Below are 24,175 nucleotides of genomic sequence, written 5' to 3'. Positions count from 1 at the left end.
ACTTTTTGAATTTGAAGATCAAATTAAATTTGTCTTCTGGGAAACATGCAAGTATCTTCAGTTGCTTCCGAAGGGCAGTACTACATGGGGGAAAAAATGATATTTCAACAAAATAAGAAATATTTTGATATATTCATCCTGTTTAAAAGTTTTTAATGCATTGTGTTTCCTTCTGGAGCATCAATGAATTTTTAATTCTTATTATTTTTAACTTTTTTAATAGTTGTGTTTGAGTCACTGCTGGAAAAGGAAAACTGAAGAATCTGCAGGACCTGAAGGATTTTTTGTCTGTTCAAAACAAACAAGGGACTCATGAACAACCATCACAAAACAAAAAAAAAGTCGTAGATTATCCAGGTAACCACACATGGTATTAATAATCGAGGGTTCCCAAACTTTTAAAGGGGGTTATTTTAATAATTACAGCTATTTTTCGTCTTGTGGACAATATGTAAACATCTTTTGTGTAAAATATCTTACTCAGGTCAGTACTAAATAAAAAATAACATGCATTTTGTATAATCTCTCTTATTTTGTTAAAATTATTCACATTTTCACAGATTCTGCAAGCATTCCCAAACATTCGTATGCCACTGTATATAAATCACCACCTGTAAGCTCAGTATTTGATCGTATCAGTTGTGTTGTGGTAAAAATAGCAACAGATTATGCCAGTAGCTCACAGACTTTAAAATATCGATATAGTCCAAAATGTGTATAAAACATTGTGAATTTTTTTAAATCACATAAATCTTTCAAGGGTTTTCTACTACATATTTCAGTATAAAACACCAATTACGTTATATTCAGTCACACAAGTCTTAATACCCGGGGTTCCCTTTAACAGTTTGTTTTTGAATCTTTTAAGCCTTCTACACACTGCACAATTTTAGCAATCTTATAAGATCATTGCTAATCACACTGTGCGACATGGATCTAATAAACTTGGGTACGACATACATGTAAAATGTATGATGATGACGCCTATTGATTCGTAGGTTACGATGCACATTACTATAGAAGAATAAAACGTCATCAGCATGCGCTAGTGGTAAACAAAAAGAGCATAATGAATCACACCTTGGTTGTAGTTTTTATGTGTGCTGAAAAAAAGTGGAATCAGGGAAAGCGCCATGTCACGTTGATTATTATGTCGCATTTTTATTGTCTGGTCAGTCAACGTGGATCGTGGCAGCACACACACTGTGCGATGATCAGGCTGAATTTTTGACACTGTCAGAAAATGATCGTAGGCTATCTTTGGTCGCAAGACTGTGACAAGGGCCGTCTTTGAACCTTTCTCACTGTATGACATAGGAGCACAGATTAGGAGCCACGATCATAGAAGTCGTCACGATTGCTTCACGATGCCAAGCTTTCATCTGTGACAGCTGAAAATCGTGCAGTGTGATCAGCAGAGTTTAGTAAGACTTACTGCCAGACTTACAAAAAGAACGAATCATCAGAACATGTTGAGCAGAAGCATCTGTACAGCCAATTGTTTTGTGTTTTAGAAACAACAGTCTTTGTGATTGACTGCATACTGTATGCAACACATGGCAAGACTTCATCAGCAAAGAAGAACAGTGGTTGAAAACTGAAAGTGAAAGACAGGGACTGTCAAACGCTAAGACAGATTGTGTCCAAACAATATTCACTCAATATTCACCTTGAAGACTGTTTTCACAAAAACTGACCACAGAGAACTTTACAAAGCCAACATGCATGAAAGAGCTGCAACTGATACAAATTTAATCACAGACACAGTACCCAAAAAAAAAAAATGGACAGCTGAAGCTTTAAGATGAACTTTAACAATGCATGCGTGTTAGGGAAGAGAAGAATTTGTTAAATAAAGTCTAATCACTGATGTCACATGGACTGTTTTAACAATGTCCTTACTACCTTTCCAGGCCTTGAACGTGGTTGCATTGCTGTCAATGCAGGGTCAGAAAGCTCTCGGATTTCATCCAAAATTTGTCTTCTGAAGATGACGGGTTTGAAACAACAAGAGGGGGAGTAATTAAGCACAGAATTTTTTATTACTGGGTGAACAATTCCTTTAACATGTCAAACTGGATGACCAATATGGCACTGCACTTGTTCATTAAGGTTTAAATCACCAACTCATTCAGTCAAGGCTTTTTTTTTGTATCTTAAGTAAGCTTGTCCAATCTATAGGCATCCAAGGCTATTTTCTCTATCTCAGATTTGCTATAATCAGGAGAGTGTATTACACTAGAAGGACTTACGAGTCTATGGGAGAACATTTTGTGTAGAACTGACAAGCCACTAGCACACAGTCTAACACCCTTCTCATAAATAGCTTAGAAGGGAACTAACAATAATTCATATCTGCCATTTAACACACCAATATGACGATAAAAAGCTGCGAATATGAAATTTTAATTAACCTATAAAGCAGCAGCAGAGAGCAGAGCCATTCAATATCTGAGAAATACATTAGCTGCCATATGCCGTAAAAAATGGCGAGCCCCACGGAAGTCCCAAGCCGCAACATATTCGTGATGAAGACCGTGATATTGCAGTAACGTACGCTGAGATCAGTACTGACGGCGTCAGAGGAACATTTCATTCGTTTGTCAAAAACACAACAAGCCTGAGTGCCTCAGCAGAATCCCCCCAGGAAGAACTGCCTTGAGGGGTGAATTTCGATGTATAACATGAAACGAAATTGCGCGTAAGTCTGCGCTGGAGTTGTCTGTGATTGTTCAGTCACTCGCGGGCTGTCTGTGCCGAAGTCTGACAGGAACACTGGGCTTTTGAGCTACACGGGTCCCTGTGCTCAACTCCTCAGCCTGCAGCTGGAGATAGCGATCAGACATTTGACACCGTGCGGAACGGCAGGGTTTGCAGACTCCGATTTGGAGCCTCAATACTTAATGAGGATCTGGAGGAGGACGACCTCAATCTTTCACTCATCTGCCGCTAACAGATGCCTCCCATTTTTATTTCTGTTTCTCTAGCTTCTTTCAAGCCTTTGTAGCTCACTACAATACGTCTTGAAGCGAACAATCGCCAATAAACCATTTGCGCTGGTATTGTGACGGAGCAGTAGGAGAGCTTTGTATATTCGGTTGCTTTCATATGTGCTCTTCAGGGAGAATGTACTCTTCTGTTAAGACCTCAAGATGCCATTCACTCTGAAACATTGTGTTGTCACATATGTATGTACACACAGACTCTGTTTGGTTCATTGTTTTTTTTTTTTATTTCAAGGCTCTCTCTCTCCAATCCTTCACCTCTCAGTTTAATCAGAACTTAAAATACTTGAAATGAACTTTTATGAAGGGGCAAAGTCCAGTTGTGCTTTTAGAAATCCATTTAGATTATTTCAAACTGACACAGACTGGCACTTTCCATTCCCTCTAAACGAATCTCAGGTGTTTATATCGATCAAAGAGCTTTCTCTAGAGTGTAGGCGCCCTTTATTCGGTTCATGCAGCAGCACATATTGCGTCTCACTCCATGATTGCAACATTCTTGAAGAACTCAGAACAAAAATGTTCTGACTTCTTTTTAATGCTTAAGTTTGGATAAGATACACCTGTTAAACCCACAAAGTTACTGATATAAAATGAGTCATATTTTTTCACTGACACCTTTCACAGACTGCTGTGCACCTGTAGTTGAGTACGCAGCCATGGCTGTTAAAAAAAAAAATACTCATCATTTTGTGATATTTTTTGGGGGGAAAGAGCTTTAAGGCCTAAATAAGTGTTTTTTTTTTTTTTTAGTCAGAACTATACAAGGAACAGTTTGAATCAATTATAGTCTTGGATCACCTCTTGGATCTCACCCACTAACCTGAAGTAACAGATACCTTGAAATAGGGCTGGGTGATAAAATGATAAGGATAATTACTGTGCTATAATTTTCCTTCATAAAACTATAACAAGTTTTATGAAGGACAACGAGTTCAATAAATGTGATAAATATGCGTTTATGCGCCAAAAGCGGAACGAAACATTTAAAGCGTGCCACACAGACCATTTATCCGCTCGGCAAGAACTCAAGTGAACATTGCTGTGATATCTAGTATAAAGAGCTTGAATTTAGCGAAGAACACAAGTTACTTGATGATTTAAACTAGTTTCAACCCAGATGAAACAGTACTGGCAAACAGGAGAAATACTATGTGCAATGATACAGTCAAAAAGCTTTTAAGTCTACAAATCTGCATTTGTTTTACCATGGATTTACTGCAGTAAGCTATAGAGTTTGTGCATTTATGCTAAATGTATTTAGGCTACTGTTTTTCATATACAGTGTATTGCGAAAGTATTCATACCCCTTCATTTTTCACATTTTATGTTGCTACCTTATGTTAAACTGCTTTAAATTACTTTTTTTCCCACATCAATCTACACTCCATACACCATTAATGGCAAAGCAAAAAAATGTTTTTTAATCTATGCAAATTTATTAGAAATAAAAAACTTCAATGATTCCATTGCATAAGTATTCATACCCTTATCTCGGACAGTTGAAATTTAGCACAGGAGCATTCATATTGCTTGTGGATGTTACTACACTTTGAGTGGAGTTAAACTGTGGCAAATTCAATTTATTGGGTATGATTTGAAAAGGTAAACACGTCTTAATAAAAGGTCTAACAGGTGAAAATACAAATCAGAGCAAAAACCGAGCCCTGAGGTCACAAAAATTCCTGTAGAGCTCAGAAACAGGATTGCGTCAATTCACACATCTGGGGAAGAGTTCAGAAAAAAATTCTGCTGCATTGAAGGTTCACAGAAGCATGTAGTCTCTGTTACCCTTTAATGGAAGAAGTCTGAAACAACTAGGTCTCTTTCTAGAGCTGGCCTCCTGGCCAAACTAAGCAATGAATGGTGAAGGGTTTTGGTTAGACTGGTGACCAGGAACATGATGGTCACTCTGGTTTAGCTTCATTATTATATGTGGAGACAGGAGAAACCTACAGAAGGACAAACATCACTGTAACACTCCACCAGTCTGGGCTTTATGGTGGCAATCCTCTCCTCAGTGAAGATACATGAAAACACACTTGGAATTTGCATAAAAGCACCTAGGGACCCCTCAGACTCTGATAAACCTCAATTCCAAGCATCATGTTTTAAGGAAACCAGGCACTGCTTTTCACCTGCAGAGTAGCATCCCAAAAGTAAAGTGTGCTGGTAGTCCCCTTATGCTGCGGGGCTGTTTTTCAGCAGCAGGGACTAAGGGACTTGTTAGAGTAGAAGAAAAGCTCAGTGAACAAAAAACATTGATATCCTTAATAAAAACCCAGTCCAGAGCATTCAGAACCTCAGACCTGGCAGAAGGTTCACCTTCCAACAGGAGAATGACCCTAAGCACACAGCAAGAGTGACTTATAGAAAACTCTATGAATGTCCTTGGTTGGCCCAGACACAGCCTGGGCTTGAACCCAATCAAACATTTCTGGAGAAGCCTGAAAATGTCTGCCAGCCCCCATCCAAGCTGACAGAGCTTGAGAGGTGAAGAGGTGAGGAGAAGAACGGCAGATAATTGCCGGATGCTGATGTGGAAAGCTTGTTGCATCATACCCAAAAAGACTTGAGGGGCTTTAACGAAGAACTGAGTTAAGGGTATGAATACTTATGCAATGTACTTATTTCAGTTTTTTATTTTTAATAAATCTACCAGGTTGTGACAGTTCTGTTTTTGCTTTGTCATTATGGTGTATGGAGTATAGACTGATGTGGAAAAAAGTTATTTAAAGCAGTTTAACAGAACAACATGTGAAAAGAATTGATACCATGGTATTGTGGTTATCATGATCTCAATGTATACTACTATGGAAGACCAGTGGTTAATTTTAATAAAGCTCAAACAGTCAGAATAATTAAATTTCAACATATAAAAATGAGGTTGTCAGCCTAAATTTACATCTGCATCCTGACTCAAGCTAAAACTACTGTCAACTCAAGCTACTGTTAAATGTGCATTTCTGTTATTAATATTGCAGCCTGCATTGCAAACTGTGATGAAGATAGACAACATCAAGTCAGGCAACACAAGCCTGATTTGAAACAACATCACTCATTAGAACATACAGAAACTTTACAGAAAATTAAGAAGAAATTAATTTTGTATTAACATATTTAGTTTGATGAAAAATGACTGGAAAGGTGTAAAAAAATAAATGAATGTGAAGTATTTGTCATGTTCTGACCATAAAGAGTAGTTTAAAACAACAATTAACTGTCCGGTTTCAACAACTTTCATTTAGGAGCAAACATCTGCCTTTAAAGTTGAAAAAAAATTTAGATTTGAAATCTATCATGATAATTATTGATATCGACTGATATGAAAATTTGTATAATTTTTTGGCCATATCACCCAGCCCTACATTGAAATAAACATAACTAGAAGTAGTTAGGTTGGATAAATTGTGAACACCCGGGAAATAGGCAACATTTCATTATTAATGTTTTTTAAAACAATTTGTGACCCTTTTTTTTAAAAATTTACATTAAATTTTACATTTATACATGAAAACTGAATAAATGAGCTTTCCATTGTATGGACTGGATGTATGGTTTGTTAGGATAGGACAATATTTGGCTGAGGTACAACTATTTGAAAATCTGGAATCTGATGGTGCAAAAAAATCAAAATATTAAGAAAATCGCCTTTAAAGTTGTCCACATTCTTGGCAAAGTATATTACTAATCAAATTTAAAATTTCGATATAGTTACAGTAGGAAATTTACAAAATATCTTCATGAAACATGATCTTTATTTAATATCCTAATGGGTTTTTTTTTGGCATAAAAGACAAATCGATAATGTTGAACCAAACAATGTATTTTTGCTTATTGCTACAAAATATACCCATGCTACTTACGACTGGTTTTGTGGTCCAGAGTCACATTTGCCTTTAATACAACTTCCAGCCTTCAAAACTGGCTACAAAGGGCAGATGTTGAAGTTCATCTGGGTTCTTTTCTGATGAAGCCTTGCCATGCTTTGTGTATACAGTTATAATCATAAAGACTGTTGCATTTAAAACACAAAACAACTAGGCTGTTAAATATACAGATGTTTTTGCTAAACATTCTAATAGAATTTGTCCTTTTGTTAGCCTTCACAAATGATACTATAATAATGGATGTTCATGTCCAACCTCCATATATAAAAGTGACAAATCTTATCCCAGACTCCCCTAGACAAGCGTCATAATATTTCTTGACCAGGCCGACCTGCTTTCTCAGTGTTCAAATGAATCTATGCCGCTGGTTTGGTTCTGTTTGACAGAACAACAGAGGTTCGATTTTGAAATTCGACCCTCGGCAGGATCACTGACAAGAAAGGAAACCTAGCAGGAGAAGAAAGAAAGAAGAGGTGGGGAGAATTGGAAAAGCCCAGTGTGAAATGTTTCACTATCTCATGGCTGAGTTGCTGCATTGCTGTCTGACTAATGAATCCCTGGTGTTTGAGTGACATCATTGAAGCTTGTTCTTTCACTCCGTGCCTTCGTCGTCCTCCTCCTCTCTTTCTTTCTTTTCCCATTCTCAGTTTGCCGTCCATCGCCCCTCCCTTCCATCCACTACTGTCAGTCTTTTTCTTCAAAGAAGACGAGCTATGTAAATCGCCATATGTGTAAACAGAACTGTGTATTCACTGTGATTCTTTATCACACCTCGCCACACGTTCGCAAACTCATTGACTCCCGCGAAGGCGCTCACACATACCAGGCTGATGAGAGATATAATAAATGATGACCTTTGACGGCTCTGTCTGAGCCCGCCATGGTAGCTGAATGATCAAGTTTGAAATCTCCATAGAAACTGCAGGCCGTCTGTTTCCTCCCACTCTTCAGCTGGGTTTTTTCGGTGGCGTCTCTCTTTGGTAGGCTAATGTGGCTCCGGGAAGGCTAGGGCTGAGGTTTTGAACTGCGTGTGTGTGTTTTGTTTTTTTTGCAATAATATACTCTGCACAATAGGTAATCAGGTCCGGATTCTTGCTTTCTCTACTGTTTGTGTGCATGAGTGTGTTTGTGTGTGTGTGTGATGCTCCTGATGGAGACAATATAGGTGGTGAATAGCGGGAAATGAGGAGTATGATGATTACAGAGTGTGCTGGTGCCACAGACTCGTGTTTCTAGCATCCATCTCCTTCTTGTATTTTCTCTATCCTGCAATCATTTCATCAGGCGCTTTTCTCCTTTGGGCCTCTCATCACTTCCTCTTCATCCTCCCTGCCATCCCTCGCCCCGCGTTTGGCGCCAAACTGGAGGGTTGTCTCTTTTTGTCTGTCTTTCGCTACTTTGATTTTCACATTTTCCTCCATTTTGTTCTGTTTTCATTGGCACAAATGGCTTTTTCTTCTCGCTGCCAAAAAGCTTGTCAAGTAAGTCTCCCGCAACAGCTTAGTTTATAATCTCTGTCAACAATAAAACAAGAAATCAGCATTAACACAACAGCACATTTCTTTAGTGCAACTATAAAAATGACTGTGCAAAGTACGTAGTAGAGCGGTTTGCCAGTCATCACAGAGACAAATCCAATACAAGTCATCTTTGTGATTTCGGCTGACATCACCTAGACTGCACAGTTTGCTTAAAACAGACATAACACACAGTTTTTGCCGAATCCCATGTTAATCTTGAGTACCTATAGAGTAGTATTGCATCGGTCATATCTTCGAGGAGTCTTGAGTTTTATCAGACTTATAAAAGACAGATACTGCTGTACCATTTCTCTTTGAAAACTCTTCAAAAATTGTCAAAGCAATTGTCGGTAAGCTGTGACACTGATATAAATAAAACAGGGAAAAAAATTCTTGACTTAAGTTAATGGTGATCCAGCCATATATATTCAACTTCCGTAACCCGAATAAAGCGTGTTGATGGACATGCTTTTACTCTCACTCTGGTTGATGTGTCCATATAAGCAATTCCGCCTTTTGTGATGTCAAAGGCAATACTCGGAAAAAAAAACTTCCGAAACTTACATGAACACTGAAGGAGTGTCTCTCCCAGCCTGGCACATAAGGCTCGATTAGTTCCGGGTTTAATGAAGACCCGCCTTCTGAAAAACAACATGTGTTGTGATTGGTTAGCTGTCCCACTGCGTTGTGATTGGCGAACAGCTTAGACAGTGTTTCAGTACTGCCACGCCCCTTGTCAAAGAAGCAAGTTCCGTGTACAACTGTTAGCGCAAGCTAGGTTAAGTGATTCTTACATTTTAAATATGGATATTTTTCTTACAAAAACGCATTGATCCGCTACAGGAGGCCTCCGGGCGGTTAATAAAGCTTGGGAGTGCCAGGATAAATTGTAATATAACTCCGATTGCATCCGTCTGAAAGAAGGAAGTCATATACACCTAGGATACATGGAGGGTGAGTAAATAATACACTACAGTAGTTTTGGGTACTATCATCAGCCTGCGAGAGTGTGAAAGCAGTAGTGTGAAAGTGAGTAGTACATAACAGCCACAATTACTGGTATAAACATATCTATTGGTACAATATGTGTCACATGACTAAACATGCGTCATCGTTTTCAAAAGCCTCCGTTTTCACAGTCCACACTGCAACGCTTTTCAAACGTATCCACTTCGGAGAGCTTTTTCAAAAAGCTCAGTTTTCTTTGACCAAAAACGCCCTGTCAGTGTGGATGGAAGGCCAAAATGGAGAGAAAAAGATGCGTTTTGAAACTAAAACGTATTGGTGTGGACATGGCCTAAATCAGGGGTGCTCAACCCTGGTCCTGGAGATCGACCTTCCTGCGTTTAGTTCCAACCCTAATCAAACACACCTGTCTGTAATTATCAAGTGCTCCTTCAGATCCTAATTAGCTGGTTCAGATGTGTTTGGTCAGGGTTGTAGCTGAACTCTGCAGGAAAGTCAATCTCCAGGACCAGGGTTGAGCACCCCTGACCTAAATGTAATCTGCATTCATTTCAACTAAAAATACATAATGTGTGCATTCAGTAGAAACAGTTTGAACCATTATTTTAGACAGAACACTTAAAAGAAAGACAAAAAAAAAACACCATGTAAACTCTACAGATGAAAAGACATGTAGAACTTAAAGAACATGTCTCAACTTAAAATATCTTTGTACTTTAAATACATGATGCTCTGAAAAATGTTTTGTCAGAAGATTGTCAATGCTTTGCATGCAATTCCTTTACTTTTGGCAACTCACTGATATGACCAACATCAATGTTGTAGAGCATAGCAGGAAGATAAAGACATTGACAAGGACCTACTGATACAACAGGTTGAGGACATAGTGGACTTAGAGTTCGATAGCACTCAAGGAGCTGGTTCTGTCAGAAGGGATGAGGTGCTTGTCTAACCACGTAGAATAAGGTGATCGTGCCCTTGATCCTTTTCGATACCAGAAGGTATGGCTGAGATGGCCTATAACACTTGTGCAGGTGCAGAACTGTAAACAGTAAAAACAACAATTAGATTAAACAAAGAGAGTAGAAAAAGATAATTACTATGTGCTTTGATGAATGCATAAAACCCTGCACTATAACTTTTGATGATGAAATGTGCTTTAAAGGGTTAGTTCACCCAAAATGAAAATTCTGATATTTACTGACCATCAGCAAACAAATGGTTCCTGTGAAAGCTCAAATAATACCGTATAACATGAGAATGAACCTCACTGGTTCTCATGTTTGAGCTTCTGTTTACCATTTCTGATGTTTCAGCTGATAAATGTTTATATATGAATAAAAAGCCTAAATTCAATCTGTTTATCATACAAAGCGATCAAATCTCTTCATATATAGAATAAACCACTCAAGTGATATGGGTTAGTTTTACGATCTCTTTATGAACTTTTGGAAGCATCATAATGGTATTTGCCAATGAAGGGACAGAAATCTCTCTTATTTCATTAAACTAATTACATTTGTGCTTTGAAGATGAACAAAAGTCTTAAGTGTTAGGAATGACATGAGGGTGAGTACATGACTACTTTGATTTCAGTAAATTAACCCTTTAATAATAATAAAAAAAAAAAAACTGCAACAGAATTGTGTGTTTTACCTTATGGAAGTGCACAAGTCTGTCTCAACTTAATTTCCTCCCTCATCACTGGACTGTTTTTCCAGGCGACAACTTAAGACTAGTAAAGTTATGAAAGGGAATTATTACACAGACAAATTAAACGTTAAGAAAAACGTATACATATCCATTTGCCTTAGCATCTATGCTAACGTTTTTGCTGGCCGATGCCTATTGATTTTGCCCTGCTCTGTCTCTTTATGGTCAGCTGAAGAGAATGAAAGAATGAGCACTTGTGCTGAGGGTTGAGAATCTTGTGGGTGACTAAGAGAGAAAAGCAAAACAATTTCATGATTCATATCTGTCAAGGCTTCATTCATACAGGCCTACAGATAAACCTTTCACACTATCATATTATGGAGGCCTTAAAAGAATGTGTGAAGTGTTTATATATTTAAGTATTAATATATTTACCATCAGGTATGCCAGCAGAAACAACTTAAATGTAGATGCCTTCAATTAGTGTCCTATTCCGCATCGGTGTCTGTGTCTTTTAAGTGAAAAGTAATTTTAACTATAACATGAATACAGACATAATTTATTTGTTCATATTTAAGTAAAATCTCAGTGATTTAAAAGCCCTGTGGATGTTTTAGTATCAGCTTAAACATGGTTGCTATATGGTTTAATTAGCCAGTTTCTAAGCAGTAGCACTTACCTTCATTTAGAAAAACTTGGAATGCACAATCGTTAAGCTGTTCCACAATTTTCTTCACTCATTGGTATTGAATTTTCACCAGCATGACAACAGTTATTGGTCAAGAAAAACACAAATAATCATTAATTTTAAATAAAGTCCAGCAAGCAAGCAGCTACAATCAGAAGCTCCATCTGTCATCTCTCAAAGGATATATAATGTAATGTAAACAAATGTTTGCATATGAATCGTGCATGTCACGTTAGACAAATCTCTGGTGTTGGAACGATTCTTTTCATACGCGGTCAAAAAATATATCTCAGCAAAACACTGGATTGCCTGATCGTTCTCAGCACTGTACTTTGGAGAAGAGCGTAACTGCGACGTGTAACTTGACTAGCTTATCCAAAACAGCACGTGTGGTGCACGTTTAAAAAATATTCGCACCTAACCGCTCACTCACGTTAACAGAACATGAACAGAACATTACATGAATCACAGAAATTACCGTGTAATTTTCACCCCAAAGTCTAAAATAGTGTCAAATGTGCAAACTAATCATCGTTAAATCCTCTTACCTCAATTTGCAAGCTGGCCTCTGGCTCGTAACGGTGGTCTGCCGCGCCGTCTAAACACAAATGATGTTAGCACTCTGATGTTGTAGAATTTGCAATATTATTCTAAATGTTGAGAAATGTAAACTTAATACAAAAATTGATATAATTAAGTGATTAAAGTGATTAAACAGAATGATATAAACTTGCAATTATGACTTTTTTTCGAACTGCATTATATAAACTTGCAATTCTGAGAAATGAAGACAGAATTGTGATGTAAACTTGCAGTTTTTACTTTTTTTCCAAATTGCATGATATAAACTCGCAATTCTGAGAAATGAAGACAGAATTGTGTAATATAAACTTGCAATTCTTTTTTTCTTATAATACTTTTTTCTCAGAATTGTGAGATACAAACTCACAATTGCAAGTTGTAAAGTCAGTATTGTGAGATATAAACTCACAATTCTGAGAAATGATGTCAATTGCATGATATAAACTCGTAATTCTGGGAAGAGAAATAAAAAAAAATTGTGATATAAACTTGCAATTTTGACTCTTTTTTTCAGAATTGCATGATATAAACATGCAATTCTGAGAAATGAAGTGAATATTGTGATATAAACTCGCAATTATGACTTTTTTCCCCGAATTGCATGATATAAACTCGCAATTCTGAGAAATGAAGACAGAATTGTGATATAAACTTGCAGTTTTTACTTTTTTTTTCTGAATTGCGTTATATAAACTCGCAATTCTGAGAAATGAAGTCAGTATTGTGATATAAACTCACAATTCTGACTTTTTTTTTTCCAAATTGCATGATATAAACTTGCAATTCTGAGAAATGAAGACACAATTGTGATATAAAGTTCCAATTCTTTTTTTTTCCCGAATTGCATGATATAAACTCGCAATTCTGAGAAATGAAGACAGAATTGTGTAATATAAACTTGCAATTCTTTTTTTCTTATAATGTCAGTTTGAAATATCAAAATATTTTTTTATTATAGCAAGGAGAGATACCTATGGGAGCCTGTTTTCGCCACTGAATAATAAATAAAAAAGATTATTATGACTTTTCACAATAATCACAATTCTGACTTTTTTTTCTCACAATTGATATAAACTCACAATTCTAACTGTTTTCTCAGAATTGTGAGATACAAACTCACAATTGCGAGTTGTAAAGTCAGTATTGTGAGATATAAACTCACAATTCTGAGAAATTATGTCAATTGCATGATATAAACTCGCAATTCTGGGAAGAGAAATAAAAACAGAATTGTGATATAAACTTGCAATTTTGACTCTTTTTTTTCATTTCTCAGAATTGCATGTTTATATCATGCAATTCTGAGAAATGAAGTCAATATTGTGATATAAACTCGCAATTATGACTTTTTTCCCTGAATTGCATGATGTAAACTCGCAATTCTGAGAAATGAAGACAGAATTGTGATATAAACTTGCAGTTTTTTCTTTTTTTTCCCCGAATTGCATGATATAAACTCGCAATTCTGAGAAATGAAGACAGAATTGTGATATAAACTCACAATTCTGATTTTTTTTCTGAATTGCATGGTATAAACACAGTTGTGTGATATAAAGTTGCATGATATAAGCTCACAATTCTGATTTTTTTTCTCGCATTTGCAAGTTTGTTTCACAATTCTGAGGAAAAAATTTTAAAATTACAAGATGAACTCACAACACAAAAAAAGTCAGAATTGTGAAATAACATCACAATTACCTTTTTATTATTTTTTGTTATTTATTGTCGGAAACAGGCTGTCATAGATAACTCACTTTGTATTCAGTTAATTATTTCTAACAATTAGATGCTAAAAAGGAGCAGAGTATGACAGTACATCAGCCTCATCATGTCTGCACTACAACTAAATAAAATGCATTTTTTTTATACCTCTGAAGTTTAGGAAGCTCTTTAGGAACGCTAACCAGTAGTTACTGTAAATAGCTATTTATACTTTGTAGGCAATATAACTTTATGAAATGTTGCCTATAGTTCAAATACTAATTTAATGATTTTTAATATTACATTTATATAAATAAAGTTAGTAATAATAATAAAACATGTTGAAGATAATATTAAACAACAAAAAAAGCAATTAAAGTTATTTTTGAAAAAGTGTTAAAGAGATGTAGAAAATGTCTTTTTTTGTGTGTGTCATACAGGAATGGTGTGAGAATGAGTGTTTACAGAAGAGTGTTCCACCACAATCAACTGCAAACTTGCAGTCAGATCTGGTATGTAACATCCATTTTTAATAATGCAATCAATTAACAATGGGAAAGAAGTCTACATTTTTTGTCTAGCTGAATAATCAGTTTCACTCTGAAATACATGACATTACAGAGGTAAAATGGGTTCATTGTGATTCTCCCCGCTCTGTCAAATCTATCAAAATGTTTCATTCAGAAATATGTGGTATGTGTCTGTGTGAGTGCCAGAGCTTTCACCATATCAAAGTCTTTCATCTTTTGGGAGAGCTCCTCTTCTCATGTCAAGACTGAGTCCCTCATAAATTTACATTCATCCATTTGACAAACACTTTTACCCAGGGGGACTTGGAGAGCATTCAAGGCAAACATTTTATCAGTTGTGTATTCCCTGGGAATCAAACCCACGACCTTGGCTTTGCTAGTGCCTCCCTCAACCAGATGAGTTACAGGAACCAAAATAACCCAATCCATAATTCTGTTTTATTGATATTTTGACCTTCACGACCAGCAGTGAGCCTTTGCAATCATGTCACACTGCATCACGCATGCAGTCTTTTGTCCCCAAATCTTTATTTATCTGAGTTCGGTTAGACTGATGGGAATTTTGTTGTCTTGGAGCGGACGAGGAGGAACTTGAGAGGGAGGCAAAGCAGCGGGTGCGGTTTTAGCATAAGCATATGCCCACATTAAAAATTGAACCAGGAGCTGTTAAAATAACAAGGGAATGCCAGGATGTTTGATGGTAAGTAGGACAGAATGCTAAATCTTTTATTTTCTTTCAAGCTGATGTATGGCCACTAAGGGTCTCTGCCCTGAAGAGTCCTTTTCCTTTTCTTAGTCAACTCTCCCTCTTTTTTCCCATCCCACCCAATCAGGAGTCGGACAGGAGTTTCCCCGCCGCAGGTGTCCACAGCAACTCTTTTCCAAGTTGCAAATGAAAGCTAATGAATAATGAAAATGGCATCCGTGATGTTTAACTAAATGCTTTTGGGGAGTTTATGTGCTCAGCTGGAGCGTTGCAGTATCCATGCGAAAGGTATTCCACATTTATCTCCTTTTTTGAGGAGATGCAGTGGTATAATCAATTGTTTCAATCACTGAAACTGGAAATGAAGATTTTCCAGGCTATTGCTAATCCCCCCGTCACCCCCGCCCACCTCTCTTCTTCTCCATCGTGCGGTACGGGAAAGGTCAGGATGGAGAGATGGATTTAAAGCCTGTGATTGCAGCAGAGAGTCTTGTGTTCTTTTCGGAGATGAGATTGAGGGGTTGTACATCTCCCTCTGTCACCAGTGAGAGTGCTGACCTCCTCCACCTCTGCCTCTTCAAGCCGTACTGAGAACAACCTTCGGCTCAGCCAGGCCAGTATCCATGCTGACAGATAGAAGAGAGCATGAAAACAGTGAGCTTGTCTGATTGAAATCCATCCAGAGAAAAAAAAATGGTAGGCTATTAAATCTTACAGTGTTTTTCCTATTTTTTTCACTTGCTTAAAATGCTTCAAATAGGGTAGTTAGTTTTCAGCATCATTACTCCAGTCTTCAGTGTCACATGATCCTTAAGAAATCATTCTGATATGCTGATTTGCTGCTCAAGAAACATTTCTTTGTATTATCAGTGTTGATGATAATGCTTAGTATTTTTGTGGAAACTATCATACTTTTTTTTTTGCAGGATTCTTTGATAAAAAAGAAAGCTTAAAAGAACAGCGTTTATTTGAAATAAGTGTTTTGTAAAAAGTCTTAACAGTAACTTTAGATTTTAAGTGATAATTCTACCAAAAATTTAAATTATCCTATGATTTTTTTCACCCTGAAGCCATCCTAGGTGTATATGACTTTCTTCTTCCAGACAATTCAATTGGAGTTATGTTGAAATATGTTCTTGCTCTTCCAAGCTTTGTAATGGCAGTGGTTGGCTGTTGAGATTTTGAAGTCCAGTAAAGTGCATCCATCCAATAAAGTCCTTCTGAAGTAAATTGATGCATTTGAGTGAGAATAATATCCATATTTAAAACTTTATAGATCGTAATCTATAGCTTCTGCTAACTGTTGTACCTGCGCTCACGAGAGAGTGGCGTTCCTACGGATGACATGGGCGCAGGCAAACACTATGACGAATGTGGAAGCCCAGAGAAGAGAGCCTGGGATAACTTCCCCATGCTGAGTTGGATTATGATTGGACTATTGAATATCATAAACCATTCATTGCCATTATAAAGCTTGGAAAAGCCAGGACATTTTTTTTTATATATACACTACCAGTCAAAAGTTTTTGAACAGTATATTTTTAATGTTTTTTTAAAGAGGTCTCGTCTGCTCACCAAGCCTGCATTTATTTGATCCAAAGTAAAGCAAAAACAGTAAAAAATTTAAATATTTAAAATAACTCTTTTCTGTTTGAATATATTTTAAAATGTAATTTATTCCTGTGATCAAAGCTAAATTTTTTGCATAATTTCTCCAGTCTTTAGTATCACATGATCCTTCAGAAATCATTCTAATATGTGGATTTGCTGTTCAAGAAACATGTATTATTATTATTATTGTTGTTATCAATATTTAAAACAGTTGAGTAGCCTACATTCTTTCAGGATTCTTTGATGAATAGAAAGAACCAAAGAAATTAATACTTTTATTTCGCATTTATTTAGACACTTATAATAATACAAAATACTTATATTTCAGATAAATGGTGTTCTTCTGATCTTTGTTCATCAAACAAACCTGGAAAAATTCTACTCAGCTGTTTTCAACATAATAATAATAATAATAATAATAATAATAATAATAATAAATGTTAATCAGAAATGAATGCAAATCAGAATATTAAAATAATTTCTGAACGATCATGTGACTGGAGTAAAGACATTAAAAATTCAGTTTTGGAATCCCAGGAATAAATTACAATTTAAAATCTATTTGAATAGAAAACACTTATTTTAAATAGTAAAAATATTTCAAAATTGTACTGTGTTTGCTGTACTTTGGATCAAATAAATGCAAGCTTGGTGAGCAGAAGAGACTTATTTAAAAAACATTGAAAATCTTACTGTTCAACAGCTTCTGGCTGGTAGTGTAACTCTGATTGTATTTGTCTGAAAGAATAAAGTAATATACACCTACACTGTAAAAAAAAACATTTTGTTGAGTCAACTTAAAATAATTTGTTACCTGGCTGCCTTAAAATTTTAAGTTCAGTCAACTCAAAAAAAGTTTATTCAATTTGAAATTTTAAGTTATACAAAGTGGCAACTTAGATATTTGAGTTGATTCAACTTAAAATTTTAAGGCAGCTGAGTTACTCACCCAGCTTTTAAGTTTAACAAACACAAACATCTAAGTTGTTATTTAGTACAACTTAACATTTTAAGTTGCTTAGACTTATTTGAATTGATTGAACTTTTTTAAGGCAGCAGGGTAACAAATTATTTGAAGCTGACTCAAATTGTGTTTTTTGTTTTTTACAATGTAGTATGGCTTGAGGGTGAGTAAATCATGCAGGAAGTTTCATTTTTTGGGTAAACTATCCCTTTAATACATCCTTGCTGAAAAAAAGTATACTTGATTTTACTGACCTCAACTTTTGAACGGCACCATATGTGTGAGCTTAGCATGCAGTGTTACTTTCAAAACTCGCTGAGAACTGATGTTAACTGGGAACCACGTATTGTGTACAACAACTTTTAATCCGGCTGCTCATTGTGACAGTCTACTGAGTATTGGATTTCCTTGTTTCCCCTCTAACATCAGATCCTCTCCAGTGGATCTTTCCTAAAAAATTTTGCCCCCAGCAAAATGTTTCCCTTTACTCATCTCACCCGCCTTCTCTGTTCTCTTTCTGTGCCCCGTCGCCTGTTCTTTCATTGCCCTTTCGCTAGATTTCATCTCTTCTCCTCTATTCTTTCTATCAGCGGTCCCTCGATCCCGTTGGCCTCTAGCATAGGAGAGTAAACAGTGAGTGTGTAATTGCTCCCTGTGGCCTTCTGTTTTTGTAGTAATTGCTCTAACGATTGCAAACTGTGCTTCAGCTGTCCCAGACCAGCAGCTACTGTCCAAGGTCACCTGAAGGCAAACACAGGAAGCAGATTAACAGTTTTGTCACACACACAACGCAAAGATGTCCTAATGCAACTGTCATTGCAATGTCACAATTCTACGGCCACTTGAAATGTCCGTAGCTCAGCAATCGATGATGGTAATGTTAACATGTAGGCAGTCTGGTTTAAGTCTGGTCATCATTTTCTCACCCTCATGTCGTTCCAAACTTGTTTCAATTTCTGTCTTCTAAAGCACACAGTGGAAAATATTTTGAAAGAGTTTTCCAACAGTGATAGTCAATAGGGTCCAGTGTGAATTTAAAACCCCACTGACTTTCATTGTATAGTAAAAAGCAGCTGAAATATCAATATATCTTTTTGTCTGTCACGTGTGTGTGTTTCAGAATGAAAGTCGGGGTTTAGAACAACAAAACTCAGTCTCTTTTATTAGAGTCAATAAAGCTATAATGCAGGTTTGTAACAAGATGCAAGAATTCTCCATTTCACTCTGTTTTTAATGAGCACTACTACTTGCTAGTGCTATGTTAGCAGTGCTCAGAAACATAAAACACAAAAATGGCCCAGCATAATAAGCATTATTTGTTTCCAAGCAACTGGCCTAATGAGGTGATGTCGCTGTAATGCTGATGACAAGACTTTGATATCTGGCTGAATACTTTAAAACAGAGAAGAGGCTTAATACATAACAAACAACTGCACCCTGAATGCCTACAGGCCACCTTTACAACCTGTTCCCTAGACAATCATTATTTTGAAAAAAAAATTGTTGGAACAATTTCCTTCTTTCAAGAATATGTTATTTTATATAGTGGAATTTTAATATCCACTGAATGGTTAATATTTTATTTCTAAATAAGAAATATCTTTGGAATAATATCTTTAGAAACACTTTAAATGCTGGGTTATTTTTTCTAACCCAAATGCCTGGCTATTTTAAAAATATTTTACCCAGGTGCTGAGTTGTTTTTCTGTAACTACGCTGCTGGGTCAATTTTAATGGATTATTAAATACTGAGTTATTTTTTCTACCCAGCCACTGAGTTGAACCTGTCTCTGATAAAACAACCCAGCTGTTGATTTACAGTCAGAGTTCAGTTCAGTTACAGGCAGTTCTCAGCGCCGTCATTATGGTGCACTTCTTCAGTGAAATAAAGGTTTGTAAACAAGTCTATATATTTTTCTGCAATGCAACATAAAAGTACGAGTTGTCAGTCAGCTGCGTCAGCTGCGTCAGCTGCATTAGCAGCGGTTGTTTCGCATGATGGAAACACCTTTGGCCTTGCATATAATAAATAGATTTTATTCGTTATAATGCTGAATTTAATTTAATTTGATGTTAAAATATGTTCTCTAATCTCAGTTTGTTTATGGGCAGGTTATGGAGTCAGTCGTGGCATCTTTCAGCTACAAGTGAAACGCGAGGCAGCGGTCTAAGGTTCGTAGTTCCCCCGACGAACAGCAATAATATTTACACTTAAAATAACCAATATTTACACTTAAAAAATGATGGGTTAAAAACAACCCAAATTGGGTTATTTGGCACCCCAGCACTGGGTAAATATTGGACAGAACACGTGCTGGGTTATTTTCACCCAGCTGGTCGGGTTAAATGTTTTTACCCAATGTGCTGGGTTGTTTTATCTAAGTCAACTGTTGTTTATAAATTATTATATTGGCTTCAAATGGTCTGGAAATAAAAATAAAAAAAACACTCACAGAATTATAGAGGCAACAGCAATAATTAAAAAATGAACATTTATTAATAAGCAAGAACACCCATGGACAAAAATATGATGCAAATTGAATTTATTTGGGCAAACTTGTTTAACAAGCATTTTAGTAATAAAAAATGTAACATTTAAAAGTAGCATTTTAATTATAAATGTAATAAGTGTGTTCAACTGTTCTCTGTAATCACTTTTTGCCAAAATAGTGCAGATTCTCATGCTGGTTTGTTGTAGAAATCTGAGCCAGTGATGGGCTGCTGTTTGCCGGGGGAACTATGAACCTTAGACCACCACCTTGCTTTTCACTCGTAGCTGAAAAATGTGTGACTGACTCCATAACCTGCCCATAAATAGTACTAAGTACTAAGATTAAAGAACATATTTTGACATTTGTTAAAATTCTGCATGATGCCACCAATGAACAGGAAAGTGAACGTAAATCGAAAGAAAGTGAGGTCGCTTCTAGATCCGTCACACTTCAGACAATTTACAATTTATGCAGAATTTTAATAAAATCAGTTCATGCAATGCAAAATGTGTTTCCATCATGCTAAACAGCCACTGCTGACGCAGCAGAATGACATCTTGTATGTAGCGTTGCATGAAATATAATAATTTAAAGCACAGTACAGACTTCATAAATGAAATAAAATGTATACAAACCGTTATTTCGCTTGAACCCAGCATTTTTTAGAGTGTACAGTACTTGTGTCTATCTAGTTTGTTTGCGACAAAGTGACTAAAAAAAGACTGAAGCCAGTAACCTGGCAAATTTTGGCACGATTAGTTCTTTCTCAAAAGCCTTTCTCATTGTACACTGTAAAAAAACAAACAAACAAACAAAAAAAAAAAACGTTATTTTAAAATTTTAAGTTTAGTCAGTTTGAAATGTTATGAAGTGTTAGTTGATGCTTCTAGCAGGTGATGCTGGAAGCGCAGTGGAGAGAGCAAAACAAAACACTGCTCATGAATTGGAAGTACTAAATGTGGATTTGTCAAGAAAAATGTCTGAGGATTTTAATAAAAGGCCAAGAAGAGACTGGTTTTCCTTTGCTGTAAACAAAATTTGGTTCTCGTGAAACTAGCGTATTCTGACCGGAGCTTACGCTAACTCCTACGTCATCCACTGGAACGCCACTTCAATTCAATTCAAATTTATTTGTATAGTGCTCACAATACATATCGTTGCAAAGCAACTTTACACCAAATTAACGTTTTTACAATATATGTAGTAGTAGCTTACTAGTGGTGACTATGTTAAGTTGATGTACATATGGCAGAGATGTATGGTAAAGATCAATTAATGACATAATCAAACAGACAAAAAACACCATAAATTAGTAGCAGAATTCTGTAGTGCTGTATGTTGTTTCAGGGTTGGCATCATCTCTTCTTAAGTGTTCTGGATCCAAACTGGAGCTTGTGAGTTCCTAGTTACCATGGGATGTCAATCCCATGGCAGAAACAGAGAACAAGTAGGAACATAATTAGCATGGCTGCTGTTCAAAGCAAGCAAAGAAAGATTTGTTCAACCAGAGCTAAAAGATTAATAATGAGCATGCATACAACAGTTAGCTAGAGATTAGTTTATGAAGTTTTCAGTATGGATATTTTTCTTACATTGATTCACTTCAAAAGGCCTTTAGATGTGAAGGTGTGTGGAGCACTTTTTTGGGCTTCAAAATCTCCACACCCATTCACTGCCATTATAATGCTTAGAAGAGCACAACATTTTTTAATATAACCCCTACTGCATTCATCTGAAAACAAAGTTAAATACACCTAGGATGGCTTGAGGGTGAGTAAATCATGGAGTAATTTTCATTTTTTAATGAACTATCCCTTCAATTTGTACTAAGTGACAGCGTGGATATTTCAGTTGACTAAACCTTGAGGCAGCACAAACACTTACTTTTTGTAAGTTAAAGCAGTTATTTTAAAACCTGCTACATTTGCTTCCAAATGGACTGGAATCCTAGTTTAGTTGCATATATGGCAGTCATATTAGAGCTTGCCAGATCAAGAAAATCCTGGCAGTTTTTGTTTGCAATATGCATAGGGCGGTCAGTGAACAGACTGGGCGGTCTGTGGGTGTGCCATCAGAGACTTCCAGCATCCATAACCCGACATATGCTGCTAACCAGCCATGTAGGATTTTTCAGCAGGGAGACTAATTACAAAGTATGTCTGCGTCCAGTTCTACCAGCAGACCTGTTGCTCTAAATAGTATTTGATCTTTCTCAACATGCCACAGAATCCGTTCCGACACCCTTTTATCACTCTATTGGCGTTAAAGAGCCTGGGAAATGGGCTCTCAGAGACAGAGCTGCGGCATCCCTCAGTGAAGTCAGGAAAATAACCAACTGTCTGTGAGTGGGTGAGACTGAGACGTGAGCGGAATCTTTAGCTGACTCTGTAAGATGGGGAACAGGGCCTCCGGGGGGTCTTGCGTGGCCCGTCGTCAGCACGCGGTGGTGACGAACGACGTGTGAGCGCTGGACTGATGACTGCAGCTTGCGTGTCGGGATGTGGTGACAGGCTGGAGACCGCAGTGCCGTTCTACCGGTGACACCGGCTAGCTGTGATGAATGCAAAATTGATAGGGCTCATTGAAATTCACAGACAGGTGGAATCTCCATTGACTAGTTCAGCAGCGCCAGCAGCTTGTTTGGAGGAAATTAATTTAATAACAAGATCAGTAAGGCGTCGTGATTGTGGCCTCGCCCCAATTTCCATATTAATGAATTTGTGCGCGTGAGGCGTTTCTGGGCGAGCAGTCGTCACCTATTACCTTTCCTGCCCCTTGAGCTGCGTTTTGTTTGTTCAGCTCAGAAACAGTCTTTCCCTTGATGCATTGGAGGAATAATGGTGGGAAACACACTCTTCGCTCTGGGAATCAAGTGTCAGATATCTGCCGTGTAAGCATAATCTCGGAGCTTCTTGGTAATATGAATGTTATGTAGTTTAAAATTCCGGCAGAGCTTATAAACTTGCAGATACTTGTCTTATAATGTATATTTTGATGTATTATGTATGGGGTGTGTGGTGAATTGACACTTTCAGTCCACAGACATAATAAAGATTTATGTGATGGCTTGGGGGACAGCTGTATTCGCTACGCCTGCATTATACAGCAGAAATGCAAAAGGAATACGGTATGAATTGAGTGTGCATGTGCATCTGAAGAGATGCCCCTGAGATTGGCCTCTGAATTCGTATTTCCCTGCAAAGGCAAATTAGTTGTTGTGTTGTTTTTCGACATTATCTTATTCTCTGTCTTTTCGAATTCTGCTCTGCTTATCTCTGCCTGTGGCTGCACGAGTCCAGACTGTCTTTTTTTCTAATTCCGTCTCCAACAGGTCTCTCATTTATCTCAGGGCTGGTGTGAGAGGAAAGACACTCTTTCTGCTGAACTGTGACTGCTCCGAATCCTCAGGCAGAGAGAACAACTCAATCACACCGAAACACTGAGAGCTCTCACAAAGGCCGGTCATTTGTTTCAGAGCTCCAGACTTTTCCTGCAGACACTGAAACGGATGGGATACAACTTCATCTTAAGTAATGTTACAGGTGCCAGAGTATATCGAGCCTCGCGCTGCCTCATTTTCAACACATCAAGTGTGTACTGAAGTGCACTGAAACAGAAACTCTTGAAAACTTTTTCCCATAAGTAGTCAGTGAAAAGAGGTGTTCAACCATCAGAAAATGATGATCTTAGATGGCCAAACTAAACTTTTAGTTTAGTTTTTTTATAAATTGTCTGAAGTGTGACTGATCTAGAAGCGACCTCACTTTCTTTCGATTTACGTTCACTTTCCTGTTCATTGGTGGCATTAAAGGTCATTTACTTTGGTTTCACTTTCTATCTCCGCCACAAAAGGTTCACAGTTTTTCC

This window comes from Labeo rohita, chromosome 3, assembly GCF_022985175.1.
Source record: "Labeo rohita strain BAU-BD-2019 chromosome 3, IGBB_LRoh.1.0, whole genome shotgun sequence".
Taxonomy (NCBI): Eukaryota; Metazoa; Chordata; class Actinopteri; order Cypriniformes; family Cyprinidae; genus Labeo; species Labeo rohita.
This window is presented reverse-complemented; position numbering follows the sequence as displayed.